Source organism: Crinia signifera, chromosome 2 (assembly GCF_055691185.1).
Source record: "Crinia signifera chromosome 2, ASM5569118v1, whole genome shotgun sequence".
In the NCBI taxonomy this organism is placed as follows: Eukaryota; Metazoa; Chordata; class Amphibia; order Anura; family Myobatrachidae; genus Crinia; species Crinia signifera.
This window is the reverse complement of record NC_139218.1, coordinates 309,590,533-309,607,299: the sequence shown is the minus strand read 5'-3', so window position 1 is coordinate 309,607,299 and position 16,767 is coordinate 309,590,533. Positions and strand designations below refer to the sequence as shown.

Here is a 16,767-nt window from a genome sequence, read left to right as displayed (position 1 = left end):
TGGCCGTCGGCTATTTTCCCTCGTGGGGGTCCACGACCCTCATAGAGGAAGAATAGAATAGGTGGCTAACGCAGCGAGCCCGCAAGGGGCTTAGTTGCGCTCAACATGCTGTCTGGGTCCTGCCAGTCGGGATCCTGATGTCTGGCATCCCGACTGTTGGACCCCTGTACCACACCCACTTATTTGTACAGTGTCTTTCAGCATGTCCTAAATCGGGCCTGGCCAACCAAAGGCTCTGCAGCTGTTGTCAAACTAAATATCCCAGCATGCCTTGCCACAGTTTTAGCATACCCGAATAGCAAAATGGTTGCAGAGCATGGAGAGCCACAGGTTGGACAAGCCTATCCTAAATATGTCATATACAGTGGAATTATTGCAGAATTTTCTATTTTCGGTTATACCTAAAAACAAACGCTATACCAGTGCCTGCCATGCTGTCACTGTGGGTGTTCTGTCTGGTTGCTATTGCTTTCTGCATATTTTTATTTGCCAATAATCCTAGTGTTCATTCTAGCACCCGCCAACTTTGAAAACCCATGCAGTTCCTCTTCCTTACCTGGGGTGTCGCTGTCTGCTGTGGTGTTTCTAGCACAGGTCTGGTTTGCATATCAGTGCTGATATACAGACCACACTGTGCTAGAAGCACTACAGCAGACAGCGACACCCCAGGCAGGGAAGAGGAACTGCATGGGTCTTCAAAGATGGCGGGTGCTAGAATGAACACTAAATCCCTATTGCTAACTATGCAAAAAAGATTAGAACGCCTACCCTCCATGAAATAACATAACTTCCATTACATTGCACCTATGTTTAATAAGCAAAGAAATTCTAATTTTAATTAACACATTTACTTTGCAAAGATTGGACATATTCGGTGGGATGTAAAACAGTTTGAGTTCGCCATACAGTAAGTACGGGATAAGATTACCACCTCATCCCTTTAATTCTGGACACATATTAAATACGCAGGTTCTGTGGCTGATTAAAACCAGGTGAAATTAAGTCTTGAAGTCAGCCAGCCACAGAATCTGTGTAATTAATGTGTCCAGAATTAAAGGGATGAGGTGGTAACCCTAGTACGGGATGTCAGCCAAACGTGAACATTTTTATTAAAAAGCAATTTTAGGAAAATGTCAGAGTTTCTGTTATTGCGCACCTATGCGAACTCAGGCTATATTACATCCCACCGAATACAGCTTGAGTATCCCTTACTTTAAATGCTCGGGACCACGAGGGATTTTTACGGTTTTTGGATATTTTCTTTTTTTTTTTTACCTGGTCCCCCCGATGGCCTTCAGGTTCTTCTTCAGTGGTCCCAGGGGTGCATTGCGCGAGTTTGCAGGTGCGCCGGTGGCGTCACCGGCACACCCGCACAATGCACTCCTGGGACCGCTGAAGAAGAACCTGAAGGCCGCCATGGACATTGGGGGGACTTGGTAAGTATGAAAAAAGGGGCGGGGGTGATCTGAAATATTCTAAAAAAAAACAAAAACATGGCTTTTGGACTATTTCGGATAAGAGATCTCCAGATATGGGAGACTCTACCTGTATGTTCATCCCCACCAGTTTGCTGTTAAAGAACCTTTCAGCCCTGAATACCTGAAATGATTAAAAATTCTATGAACGTTTTTTTTAAGGGCTTACTTCTACCATTGATCGTGTTAAAATGTTAACATCGGATTTAGGGATCTACTTACCAATTTTGTGCGATTCAGCTAATTTCCTTTACAAAAACTTGGTTATAGCTACAATTTGAGAATAAACCTTTGTTTGGCCAGCTGATTGATACTTCTAATGGCCTTAGCTGCTGCCTGTAATAAGAGGGCTCTTGCTGCCTCTGTCCTTATTGCCTCTTTACATGGGTTACCCATCGTGGCCATTGACATATGCTCAGTGCAGTCCCAGAGTTGAATAGAATTTACAAATTTATTTGTGGGAAGGTGCATACACACTAGGCGATATTGTAAACTATATCGCTCATTTTTGCACTTCTGAATGACTTAATTTGTAGTATTGTCTAGCGTGTATGATCAATATTGTTAACGATGCTGGCTCCTGCAGGTCATTTCTGTACATGAAGCTCAATTTGACTGTATAGTCAACCACTGCATGGTCCTCGCGGGGCCAGCTGACATCACTGAACGATATCGGTCAATATGGGTGCACTATATTGTTCACCCAAGAGTTCAAGGGGGAAATAATTGACTTTGGTGCCCGTAGATGATATTCTATATGCACCTTTAGAGTGGTGAAACTAGCAGTCTGCGGTCAATTTCCCTCCACTCACAGTTTATTGTTTTTCTACAAGTACAGTCTTGTTTTATAAAATATTAGCTTACTTTTGTATGTTATGGTAAGTACACATGTCCTAGAAATGTCAGACGTGAAGAGGTATATTTTGAGAATAGCTGCAAATTTACCTGGGTTTTTTTTTAGCAGCACTCTCTTTATTACATTTAGTTTTTTTGTGCTAGTAGTATAAAGGCCTGTAAATGAGGACACATTAGCTGTATTTACAGAAAGTGAAGAAAGAGGATCTGCTGCACGCATCATGTATAGTGTATGTGGGGGTGTAGACATCTGGCTGGTAGAAAGTAGATTGCATGTCAGATTAGCTTTAGTAATAGAACAGAACTGTCAATGCCCATAGGCTAATGCTTCTATGAGGGAAGTTTGTGGTGAGCTCCTGTATTACAGAAACCTGTTTGATTTGAGCTGCAATTGTAAACAACCAGATCAAAGCAGACACAGGTACACTTATTTGTAGTGTATTTATCCTGTAGATCGAATTCTCACTTTGCACCAGTTAAGGGTTGCAAAACATTTACATGCTAATAAAGTATATGAATACATAATTACATGCTACTTTCAACGGGAATGGAACTTCAGGATAGACATTGTGCGTTTATATGTGCATGTATCATTATAATCCTGTATATGGCACATCAAGGTGTCTGCAGCGCCTTACAAAGAACATAAACTGTATGAAAAAAAAAAAACAATTTAAAAAGGAATTGGTGTTAAAATAGCAGAATATGAACAAGTTTTACAGTCAACTGAGATAAGAAGCGTTGCAGCTGATCCCAAATGTTTAAATGAGGGAAGGAAAAACACATGAAGGAAAAGGGTCCTGCTCGTGAGGGCTTACAGTCAAAAGGGGAGTGACAGGCAGAAAAGGATGTCTGAGGGGTGAGACTGAGCAGTGGGTTAGGATGATAGATGGAAGTCTTTTGTTGAAGAAGTGTTGGTACCTGCCCGACTACGCTATGTTTTCATCGTAGGCTATGCTGTCAGCGTAGCCCAACAGCTGCTTAGCATAGTGACTCAGCGGCAGCCCGGCTCTGTCCTCGGCATCCATGGCTCTGTCCCCGGCATCCATGGCAAGCCTAGTGAGCGCCTCTCACACAGCACTGGCAACTGCCAGATTCCCTGCGCTGGCAGATGCCGGCGGAGAGGGGATCATGCGGACGGGCGCCGGTGGAGCTGTCTGAGACGCAGGTGCATCTCATTAATTGTGGCAGGGTACGGCAACCCTGCCCGTGTCCGCTTCAGGGAGAGCCTCCTTTTCAAACCCCTACTATCCATGCCAGCCCAAAGCGTGGCGTGCACATGCGTTATGCGTCCCCTCAACCGGATCCACATCAGCGTGAAGTCAACTCCACGCCAACGTGGATAGTGGGGGTATGAATAGGTACGGGGGGACGCGTAACGCGTCCGCTCGACACACTTCATGCTGGCATGGATAGTGGGGGTGTTTCAGGAACACATATCTGACAGGGATGCTGACTAGCCTGGCCGCGGGAACTCTACGCTACTACTGACAGGGACGCTGACTACGCTAAGCGGCCGCAGGAAAACTACGGTACTTTTGACTGACTACGCTGGCCGCGTGAACACTACACTGATTTTGACAGGGATCCTACGCTAACTATGTAACAAGCGCAGTGCTATTACACAAGTACCGAAGTGTTTAAGGTTTTTTTTGAGAGGGTTCCAGTGTTGGGCAGCAGCATGGTTGAAATCTTGGAGGTAGGAGTGGAAAGAAGTAATCAGTTGTAAAACTCATACCCCTTTCACACAGAAAATGAAATACCTGGGTGATGCAGTTCCACCCGGGAATTTCATTAAATACACGGGTCCCTTTTCTGTGTGAAAGGGCACACCCGTGTCGTAAATCCCGTGTCTCCGACCCTGGAATTGACCAGGGTCGAGGATACGGGATTTATGACCCGCGTGGACCCTTTCACAGAGAAGAAATACCCTTGTTGTTCAGCAAATTATCGGATAGAAATTTTCAACCTGGTAATTTGTTCTTCTGTGAGAAGGGGGAGGGGGGGGGGGGTGTCAGGCTGCACCCAGCAAAATGACACCGCATTTGAAATGCTGTGTATTTGCCTGGATTTTCAGACTTTTCTGTCTGAAAGGGGTATAAGTGGATGGATGGGTGTGGAAAAGAAAAGGATTTCAGAGATCTAAATAGATGAGTATTTGTTAAGTAGTTGGAAGATGAAGGATAACCAATGTAGGGCTTGTAGGAGAGGTTACGCATTTGGAAATGTAAATGTGTAGCACAGCAGCATTGAGGACGGATTTCAAGTACAGTAATAGTGATGGTAGTAAAGACTGATAAGAAGTTACAGTATTCCACTCTAGAGATGACCACTTTAGGGTCTTGGTTGCCTCCAGGGAGAGAGAGGGTATGATCCTGGATATAGTTCTGAGATGAAAATTGCAGGACTGCATAAGATATTAAATGTGAGGTTTGAAAGAGAGGGAGGAGTCAAGGACATCACCAAGACCATTTACTTCCTTTTTAATAGATTATGAAATTGAGAGAGATGAGGTTATTTAAGAGGGTATGAAGAGTATAAACCTAGAAACGTAGATTTTGATGACAGATTAGAACCATTTGACCCATTAAGTCTGCACTTTTAAGGTTAGGGGTTTGGTTTTGGTACTCGTGTCAGGGGTTTAGTATGGCAATTCATGTTAGAAGTTATGATTATGGGTTTGGGTTAGAACAATATTGTTAGTATGGTAAGGGTTAGGGAAGTGGTTCCCAAACTTTTTTGAGTCACCTTGGAGTATCAGCGTTTTTCATGGCACCCCCAGACCAGAAGTTTCAGGTCATTGAGTTCCAGCTAATGAGTGTCCAGGGTGGAGTGCAGAAGCTGGATGGGAAATATTTAAGTTAGAGGTGTAGCAAACAAGTTTTCTCCTTGCAATGTCCAAGCAAAAAGCCCAACAAGTAGTGTTCAGCACATGGAGAAAGCAGGGCAGTGTCTGTGGTGGATATAGGCCAGACTGAAATAGGTCAGAGTGGGAGTGGGAAGAAAGGCATTATGACAGTTGTCTTCTCAAGGAGTTTGGAGGCATAGGAGAACAGAGTTTGGGAAGTGTTTAGCATCATGATCAAAGGTGTGTGTGTTGTGTTGTTTTTTTTTTTTTTTTTTTTTAAGAAGGCTGGAGACCAGGGTATGCTAGAATACTGCCTGATGAGAGTTTTTAAGAGATGGGCATTAAGGGAATTGGCTACAGGAGCCAAGGTAACATGAGGGAATAGGTTTGAAGGGGAGGATGAGGGCAATTACTGGATTGGGGTCACCACTTCATCTCCAAATACTAGGGAGAAGAAAGCTGAAATGTATGGGGGAATATGAGGAGAGGCAGGCTGGGAAAATTGGGCCATTGTCTGGTGGAATGTGATGTCCTGACAGCTTTTTGCAAAGTTAGATGTGAAATGCAAGGCAAAGAGTGACGAGGGGAGGAAGCAGTTGAAATTGGTGAAGAGATAACAGGGCTTGGAGGACGAGGCAGAGAATGGTCTTGAGAAGACTTTCGAGAGCGAAATGGCAGCAATAGGTCAAGAGCATAAATTTGATATGGAGAAATCCTGTAACAGAGTGCTACTTCCTCCACTGTTGCTTGGCAGTTTGTGAATGACCAGGTTGAGATATGGATATGCCAAGGTGGGTAGTGACAGCTATGTCTAGTGTAGAAGTAAGGAAGGCATTAAAGAGTGCCGGGGTGGAGAAGGGTATAGGGCCTGATTCCGAGGGGGACATAACTGGGGGTCTTTAATTGCAGCTAAGACGTTATGACAGCGTTGCAAGTGTCGTCTTTTCTAATGAGTTGGACACTGCTGGATTCTGAGATCCGCTGCATGCATTCGATGACTGTGCCAGAGGAACATTGCACAGAGATTTGGACATCTAAGCAGCCCTAATGGTTTGTACACACAGTGCAATATGGTCGCTGAGCGATTTTTAGCTTTTTGCTCAGCGACCATATCGCACAGTGTTTCGGGGTTTTTTTTGTTTCTTTTTCCCCAGCAACTTTTCAGTATTTACTGGCAAGTCAGCAGTGAAAAGTCAAAATCTCAAAACCGTTAAGGGCTGGCTGCAGGAGCGCACTCCTAACAATTTATCGCCCTGTGCACACTAAAAACCCAGGCCATATGTGGCTCATGGACCATTTAGCCAGCGATACTGGCTAATATCACCCCGTGTGTCTTCATCATCTTTGACCTCTTTCGGACCATAACTTAATTTGTCCACTCAAACACATGTGTGCGTGACCTGTAATCTGTCCTATAAGCCTTGGTTAGTGTGTATGGAAAGATTTGGTGGGTGTTTTTTTCAGTAAGTAAATATTTCGAGTTAACACATTGCTCTATTTTGGAGCTAAATATTTTTTATAATGCATGGACAAAATGCAACTTCTTGAGACATAGAAACTATTTGTGTGGGAGGGATGAAACATTTTCGGACAGTCCAAGGTTAATGTTCCCCCACTCCTTTTTAACTGGTGCAGTACAATTTATTAAAAGTAGACCATTTTACTTATTTGCTAGCTGTACCACAAACACTCAGTTCTCTCTTTCCCTGTCATGTTGCATCCATTCTGTCACTCTCCTGTCTGATTGAAAAGAAGAAATGAAGGGAAGAAAACTGACAGTCAGTCTCAGTATTCATGGCAATAAGTGTCTTGATAAAATCAATGTTTCAGTGCTCTGTTTATTGGCAGTATCGTCAGGATATAAGTGAAAAAAGCATATTACAGACCTCAAATAATGTGATGTTGCATATGATAGAGGGACCATATGCAGCATCACGTTATTTAAGGTCTGTAATACTACATAGCAGGATATGCACTACGTGTGTGTGTGTGTGTGTGTATAGATAGATAGATAGAGAGATATATATTCATAGGTTAGTTGTTTTTTTTTTTTCAACACAATGCACCAGCTCCCTCATCCGGAATTATTGCGGTGCAAATTGCATGAATTGCGCTAAGAAGTATACACCTCTGATGAAAACCGTCCAATACGGTTGAAACAGCTGTCAGGTGTACAGCTGTCGATGTGTGCAATTATGTTTGTACAATAAAGCAACCTTTCTTCATCATCCTCCGTGTGCCGGTTCCTATCCTTCTGCAACATATATATATATATATATATATATATATTACATACATACCTGCATGTTGGATGAGGAGGTTGCTACTTTGAGAGTGTCCTGACCAAAATTGGTAATTCACCTCGGAAGATTACCTATAACAACCAGAATCATCCCAAACTGGGATGATTCCCAGAAATCATCTTTCTTTCTGTTGGTATCTCCTCTGGGACCAGGTCTGTAATTTCGTTGTGCTGGCAACTGTACTTGTTGTTTTTACAATGACAATAAATTATCTTATCTTATCTATCTTAAACTGGTTGACCAAATCTACTATACCATATTGTTTTACCCCTGATGAAGTCGTTGTGATGAAACGCATCGGGTATTTCTTGCAACAAGTCTATTCATCTTACAACGGACTGTGCAAAATTACTGCGAATACATCCAACTTTGGACACATGGAAATGATCTCCAGAATGTATTTCTGGTTTTAATTTAAGTACTAACTGGGAGGTACATTTTATGCATGAGGTTGCCAAAAAAAATGTAAAAAACTCATGTTGACCTTTGGACCCTGTCAACCATTAGTGGTCGACCATATGACTGTAGACCTAGACATTGTACATCTAATATATATAACATAACCATTAAGCTGTGTATAAATAAATCATGGCATTGCTGCGATTTAATAACATTGTGTATTGTGGGTTCATGAAAATATCTCTGCCATTTTTGTGGAGTTGTAGCATTTGTAAATGTTCCTCTGGGGGTATCTGACACCGAGAATGTGCATAGTATCCTTTCTTCCCGGAACCGGTTAGGAAATGTAAGCGGGTGATTATAAAGATCTCTTTCCTGCGGCTATGCCTTCATAGCCTTAATGCCAGTTAACTAACTTGCCAAAATATTGCTTTGCGTTTTAGGGTACAGTACATAGGAGTCAGATCGTTGTCCCCATTGATAAAAAGGGGTACTGAGATCTGTAGTCCTAAGTAGCATTCTGCAGGATGCATCACTGTGTGCTGAACAATCTTGCTGAGCGTTCCGTACTGATCGGTATACGGTCATTACATTGACACACATTGTGTCGACACATGCTTTTAGGTTGACAATGGCAAGGTAGACATTCAAAAGGTCAACGTGAGTTTTTATTTTTTTGAGCGGACATGTGCCGACAGGCAGTATTTCATGCCCTACCATCCACTAGAGCGTGGAGGGAGAATAGAATAGTGTGCCGAGTGTAGTGAGGCACCGTGCCCGAAGCATGGCAAACGCAGTGGTACACGTTGATCGTGTCCATGTCGACATTCGGGACAAAAAAGTGGAAACAATCATGTCGACCTTTCAACCTTCAGAGGGCGATCCACTGCAGGTCGACCTAATGACCCATACCCTTCTTAGTGATCTAGCATTGCTCAGAACGCTCAGCACATCTCCCTATGTGTAGGCCTAATTAGTACTTTACTTATATCTGTGAAAATAAATATACTCTTGAGCTTGTAATGGAGAACCTATTTTTGAAAGAAGTAAATATATATGAATACTTATTGCAAGAAATAAATCTATTTGTAAAATATATATATATAAAAAAATAAAGCACTATTTGGATGGTTTTGGTACCTCCGTGTGAATTAAATTCTGATTAGGAATTCAGGTTAGGGAGGTATTTTTAGTTCAAGTGGTTCTTTGCATCCTCCCTCGTATAGTCCCATATTAATTGCCTTTGTTCAGTCTGCTTTCTGGCAGTAGTTTGTTCATTCTGTTCCAAATAAGTACCTCTCCCTCCTTGTTCCACTACATTTCTACTTGCCTGTCTGGTGCACTTTGCTCTGTGCGTGGTAAGGTGGGGCAGGGCGTTACTTTTCCTACACCGTGTGTGTGTTGTCTTACCTGCACATTTGCATGTTTGACCTAGCAGGATAATTGGGCCCCAAGCTACATGGGCGTTACCTTTACTCACAAACACTCAGTTTAATCTATGACTCATAAGGCTCAAGCAAAAGATACCACTTCCCTAATCTATCGGGGCCATTTTAACTCTTCTGTTTTTTAAAGTCTTATTCATTAATCTGCAAGAAGGGGTTTACATGCATGCAGGGTACAAGGAAGTCACTGAAAAGGTACAGTAGGTGGTTTCTGCAGAGTGTCTCATTGTAAATGCAGATTACTGTCTGACAGCGCTCTCTGTCTCTGTCTCTCTGTCTCTGTTAAAGAAAAAGTCTGAAGCCTCTCTCTACATGTATTTTTGTGTGTGTATATACAGATGTATGTGTATATATTTTCCATCGTAGTCACATAAACGGTAGCATGTCTTCTGAATTTGCATGTCCATGACCCCACATGATATCCAGTTTTCAATAATCTTCTTTTTGTTTGGTGATGAAAGTGAGATGTTCGTTTTCCTCAGCTCTTTCATGTGAGGTAGGAATGTGCCAGTCTCTCTATTGCCTTTCACCTGTTGCATTTATCACCCTCTTTGCTGTCTGCCATGACTGTGAAATAGATGTTTCTGTTTATATAGAATTCCAAAACCTGTACCTAGTAATGTGCACTTTGTAAATGTTTTAATTTGTTAGAACGCCAATAAAGGAATGGATTATAGTATTATACTTTGTGACAATTCATACAGACAGTGCAATGTTTTGGAACAATAGTATCTGACTTTTGTCAAATGCGGAACATCATATACTGTAGTACCTGGGAAACGTTGAGGCTAAGCCAAATGTTATTATATTAATTACATTGGGACTGTATTTACAGACTGATTGCCTGATTGTATGTCCTATATAACACAAAGCCTGAAGAGCGATACAAATTGTAAGAGATAAAGTTACAGCCAATCATCTTCTGCCTTGTGTTTTACTGACTCTGTTTCAAAAATGACAGGATCTCTCACAATATATCTTTCTGCAAGCTTTGCACCTCCCGTAAAACGCTTAGGATTTTTTTTGTGAAACAAGTCACTACGCAGAGGTATCGCATGCAGCCTCACATACAGTACCTTGGCAACTGCCCGCTAGGCTGCCCCTCGGCTGGGTTCACATACGATACATCGTATCTTGGCTGTGGGATCCGATAAATACTTATGATAGCCATGATGCTGTCTACTTCTGTTGCGTATGGGACCGTGAGATGGAATCTGAGTTAAAAATCATACTTGCCTACCTGACTCTCCATGAGGGAGAAAATGCTCTGTTCCTGGTAATGTATGGTTCTTATCACCTGTGGTGAGCTATTTAGTTGTATAGAATGGTATTTCACCACAGGTGATGGCAATCATACATTACCAGAGAAGTCCAGGAACAGAGCATTTTCTTTCGCATGGAGAGGGTCAGGCAGGCAAGTATGGTTAAAACACATAGGATATGTAAATTTTCACACAATTTAATGGCCCCATGGTTCAAAATCGGGTGGTAAAAGGGCAACATTGTACTAATGTATGAGGGCCTTAAGAGTTAAAATTTGGAGAGATGTAGTACTAGCTAATCAGCTCCTGTCATTTTTTTAAACCCACCTGTAACAAGTAAATAAGGAGATGATTGGTTTGTACTTTTATCTCCCACAATTTCCAAACTTTGATAAATACTCCCTTTTATGTGGGTTCTATAGATAGTTTCAGTTTGTCTATAGTCAACACCAGTAGGAGATAATGGTGTTTATACAGTATGTTTAGTATATTCTCACATCATCCAATAGGCATCATGTACTTAGTGCATCACGGTGCAACCTAGTTCTATTTTGTGGCAAATTTTCTTTGATAGGTTGAACTTTGGTTCTCTTGCGCTATAAAACCGCATATCCAGTAGAATGCAGGCACATAATTTTCATGTGAGATCATTGTGCTATAAGATAATATTTAAGTTGTGGTAGGAAACCCACAGAAGCATGGTGAAAAATACAAACTCCACACAGTTAGGGCCATGGTGGGAATTAAACCCATTCCCATCAGTGCTGTGAGGCAGCAATGCTAACCATTACACCATCCGTGCTGCCAGTTGTTGTGGCCGGCTGTTATAATGCATTATACACACTTGGTAAATCTCCATATTGGCACATTTTAAGGAGTTTGTATTATTTAAGAACGAGGAACGCTAATGCTGCCGCAGCTGCGTGTTTGTATGCAGCAACTGTATGAATATATGCAAATGTTGTAGACATCGGGATTTGCACGGAGACGCCCACAGGCAGCATTGTAAGCTTGCGAGCAGGGCCCTCCTACATTTTGACTGTCTGTAAATACCCAGTTTGTTGTATCACTGTCTCCTTTGTAAAGCGCAATGGAATATGCTGCGCTATATAAGAAACTGTTAATAAATAAATTGCAAATCCTAGCACCTGCATACAAAAATGGAGTGTATAATAGCATGCTGTTAATATAAGAATCCATTATTTCTCTTACATTCTTATGGGATACAGGGAAGTCGTTCAAGATGATGGGGAAAAGAGGGTATCCGTAGGAGACAGGCACATATAAAACTTTATACTGGGTGTACTGGCTCCTCCCCTCCCAGCCAGCCAGTTAAGAAAATGTGCCTCAGGAGAAGCACGCATCAGGAAGAGCTCCAGAGAGTTTTTCTTCTGTTTATTTTCTTTTATTGTTTTGGACTCAACAGCAGTCCTGCGTCTTGGGAGACTGGGGGAAGGGTTCAGCTGCAGGCCACTTCACGGTACCGAGCTGTGTACCTGCCGGGTGACCTGGAAAGCGTGAACTGTGTGGGGTCCTGAGGACCGAGTTTGAGAACCCCTGGTGTAGAGGTTATTTTCAAAAAAACATTCCCTCTGGACATACATGTCTTTGGTATATCCCCATCGTCTTGAACGACTTCCCTGTATCCCATAAGAATGTAAGAGAAAATAGGATTTTAATACCTACCGGTAAATCCTTTTCTCTGAGTTCTTATGGGATACAGGGCGCCCGCCTCTGTGCGGAGTTCCTGCCTGACTCACTCAGGTGAGCCGTGGACCACTACTGTGTCCTCCGTTACCCTGTGTCCCTTCGGGGTCACAAGGGTAGAGGTTACTAAGGTGACCTTTATCATTCACATTGTGTCTCTCAGTTGCTCACCAGTGTGTGTTGTCACTTAGGTGACATTTCTTTATCAAGTTGTCCCAGTTGGGAAACAAAAAATGTACAAATGTTGTAAATAGTTGACATATTCATAGGGCGCTGAGGTTTCCACGTGTTCTGTGGTCGCTACAGTGGCCTCTGGTTTGTTGAAAGTTATGTCTGGGTGTGCTGGATGAATCTCACCACGTTAAATATTACACATATTCCTCTTATATTGTTCTTCTCCTTCGGCACAGTTTTCTATTAACTGGCTGGATGGGAGGGGAGCAGAGGGGACGAGCCAGTACACCCAGTATAACATTTTATATGTGCCTGTCTCCTACGGATACCCTCTTTTCCCCATCGTCTTGAACGACTTTCCTGTATCCCATAAGAACTCTGAGAAAAGGATTTACCGGTAGGTATTAAAATCCTATTTTTGATTATTATGTAGTAAAAAACAGATGTAATACCAGCAGATGAGCGGCTTTCCAGGCAATGATGCGGGAGTGCTCATCGCCGGACCGTACACACTGAGTGGCTTTAAACTGAAAGCCGCTCAAACTAGGTGTTTTGAGCGGCTTTAAACTGAAAGCCGCTCAAACTTGGTGTTTTGAGCGGCTTTCAGCTCAAAATCGCCCATACACAGTATACTGGAGGAGTCAGAGACAGAGTTTAGTGCTACCTCTGTGCCTGTGAGTTCATTTTAGTACATAGTAGGGATATGTTAAATCAGAATGAAAATATCCCTCATACTATTGACTGCTAATAATTGCAGCAGTACCACGTTTATTAATATACTAGTTAAAAGCCCCTCAAAATGACGGCTTCTGCAATATACTTTCACATTGAGCTGTGACCGTTTTAGCCTACAAACTCTCCACCCCCCCCCCCCCCGACCCTATCTGCTCCTACCTCCAATATCTGTCTTCACAGCTCCCTCTCCATATCCATCAAGTTTGAAACAGAATAGTGTCCCTGCAAAAATAACTTTGTTATGACATCTTCTAGGACACAAAAAAGTAATTTGGTCCATCTAGTGGTCAGTGGCACTGCTTCACCTCATAGAGGTGAGGAGTACATAGAGCTATAGATACAGTAAAAATATATTTATTTATATAATTTTTTTTATTTTGCGCAACAGAAAGTATCACTGTAATCTTCCCTAAGCAATTTTTGAGGTAATTTACCATATTTTGAAAACCTAGGATGTAGATTACATAAAAACGAAATTCTTTCCATAGGATACATTGCAATTTTGCCTCTAAGTACATTTACTTGCTTACAGCTGAGCTTGGCTAATTATCATGATTTGGAAAGAAGCATTCAGCCAATCAGCATTGTAGAGCACAGGTTTTCAAACTTAGTCTTCAGGAGCCCACACAGTGCATTTGTGCAGGTCTCCTTACAGAATAACCTGTGGATCTTTTAAAATGTCAGTGAGTAATGAATGCACCTGTGTACCTGCCGGGTGACCTGGAAAGCGTGAACTGTGGGGGGGGGGGGTCCTGAGGACCGAGTTTGAGAACCCCTGGTGTAGAGGTTATTTTCTAAAAAACATTCCCTCTGGACATACTGAGACTTCTTTAGTATGTGCTCTTTATAACCACGTTCCTGCTTTAATAATGACCTTATGCCACGATTGAACGTCCAAACATTGTGATTTTAAAAGTATACATTTATTTAGAGATTTACGGTGACCATTGTTAAACATTTTATACAATGTCTTTCAAAATATCTCTAAAGGTCCATACACACTAGGCGACTATGCCCAGCGTGTATGGGGCCTTATTCTGATACACTCTGAGGCAAATTCCTTCTCAAATGGACAAAACCATGTGCACTGCAGGTGGGGCAGATGTAACATGTATAGAGAGAGTTAGATTTGGGTCAGTTATTTTGTTTCTGTGCAGGTAAAATACTGACTGTTTTATTTTTACACTGCAATATAGATCTCACTTTGAAGAAAACCCCCACCCAAATCTAATTCTCTCTTCACATGTTACATCTGCCACCCCCCCCCCCCTGCAGTGCACATGGTTTTGTCCATTTGAGACGGAATTTGCCTCTAAGAGTGAACCAGAATAAGGCCCTTGGACCACAATGATAGCATTCATCGATAGATATATCTTTCACCAATGTAGTGCGTACACACTGAACTATTTTCTAAAAGAGGAAGAGATTTTCAGGAGGTGAAAGACTGTGAAAATCTTTCATTATAAGAGGCTATTTACATAATGGGCTGGGTTTGAATTCCAAGGGTGGGAGCAGGGGCAATTTTTATTCAGTGCATTTCTGTTCTTGGTGACTGATACAGAGCTGTTGCTTGGCTGCGTATATTCAATATGCAATCTGGTACACGCCGGCCCACCCGGGGAAATTCCGCCCCTGTACATGCCTACAATTATTTGCAACCGTACACATAGGGAGAAATTAATTCACCTGCACCAGCATGGTATATGCTACTTCCATAATAATATTGGGGTTACAACCTTTGTGTTGAGAGATTCTTGGACAGTGGCCCGCCCCTTGACCCACCTTATCATGCTTTTTTTAACCTTTGCTAAAATTCTATTCTTGATTTTGCACACTATAATGCCACACATTGTAATGCCCATTACATGTTATGCCACACACTGCTATACCCACTACACCACATACCATAATGTCCATTACACAATGCCACACACAGTGATGCCCATTACATATTATACCACACAACGTAATGGTCTTCATGATCTTTGCCAGTGGGGAGTTTGAGTGGTGAGAATGGCAGCCGGGCTGAGAGCGTTGTGCAGCACGGTGCGAAATAGCAGATGTGCTTGATGTGCCGGCTCTCTCTTCGGATGGTGCGCGCACACAACGTGTCTCACTCTCAGTGCAACTAGTAATTAGTGTTGGCGCCGCTGCTGGACTCACCACATACCCTCCAACATGACCCATTCCATTCGGTACACAATGCTCTGTTCCTGGATGTCGCTGGTGATGTATGATTGTCATCACCTGTGTTGAAGCACCCTTTTCTTAAATTACCTAATTCCACACAGGTGCTGGCAATCATACATTACCAGGGACTTCCAGGAACAGAGCATTGTGTATCGAATGGAATGGGTCATGTTGGAGGGTATGTCACCACTGCCTGCCTGGACATTCTATAGTCTGAGAACGGCCAGCTTGTACTCATGGGCTTTCTTACAGACCTGTGGTTGCATTGACAGTGAACATTTAACTGCTGTTTTAGCAAATGTAAAGCTATGCAAATGTTCTACTACTGTATGCTCTAAAAAGCAGTGACTTCATCATGCAATATATACAGTAGTTGCTATTGTCGCATTCTGTGCTCAAGATTGACCACTTCATTTCTGTTAAATCTAGTCTTTTGCATTGTGTAAAAGGCATGGCATCCCTGAATACAACTCAGGCTTCTGATGCAAGATGAAAATACAACACAAGTAGTAACATAGTGCTCCTCCTACACTGAATTATTTATCTTTCAGAAACAGACACAGGCCTACTCATTGGCAGTATTTTGTTCTATTTCTTGTCTTTTCCTACATCCTGGTTGTCGCTGAAGCTATTACAAGCTACGTTAGCCCACAGTCATTTTGCGCAATACCCAGGTATGACTAATACAGCCTGGTTTATTCCAGGTGATGTAAATTAGTCCAAAGGGCAGTGATTGGACTTTCTAGGGCAGGGACAAAGCAAACATGCTACATGGGTGTGTCTTGCTATATGGAAGCAGTCAGTAGTTAACATTGGACTGAATATATAGTCTTTTAGATAGAGAATAGTGTGCTACTGTGACTGTGTGGGGTTTAAATAGCTTGTATTTTTTCCCATATGCCATTTAATCCTATATTAAGGCTGCCCTTTCTTAAGGTGCCCATACACGTACCAATTACCCGGTACTTTTTGTGCTAAAATAGCATCGTTGTGCATGCATTGTGCATGCGATGCAATGCTATTTTAGCACAAAAAGTACCGGGTAATTGGTACGTGTATGGGCAGCTTTAGAAGACCTGTATTACTGCTGGTGCCAAGATGTATGAGATAACAACAATGTCCAATAGCAATATGATTCAGTGACCACGTTGAGTAAAGTAAGCATGTGCTAGTAATGTAATGGAACTTTTTATGATCCTGTTGTAGTGGTCACTATAGGATTTTTTAAGAGCAGAGTGCTGGCTACTGAACAGGGCACATATTTCAATCGGGAGGGCACATTTTAGATTACAAACAAAAAAATTTATATATAAAAAAACTAGGCCCATTACACATTCCTGCTCACGCCACTTACCTACTTGCTTGTTGTCACAG

At 42.2% G+C, this 16,767-nt stretch overlaps 1 protein-coding gene across 2 annotated transcripts in view; it reads left to right on the top strand.

Annotated features, from left to right (window-relative positions):
- Positions 1-16,767, top strand: part of ELF1 (E74 like ETS transcription factor 1) — a 105,171-nt gene that overhangs the window by 22,514 nt on the left and 65,890 nt on the right. The window contains exon 1 of one of the 2 annotated variants that reach the window (XM_083168914.1): positions 9,496-9,520. The exons of the other annotated variant lie outside the window; for it this stretch is intronic. The gene's annotated coding sequence lies outside the window, so the exon portion shown is untranslated. Of the gene's footprint in view, positions 1-9,495; positions 9,521-16,767 lie in introns of those variants that run through there. 2 annotated transcript variants of the gene reach the window in all.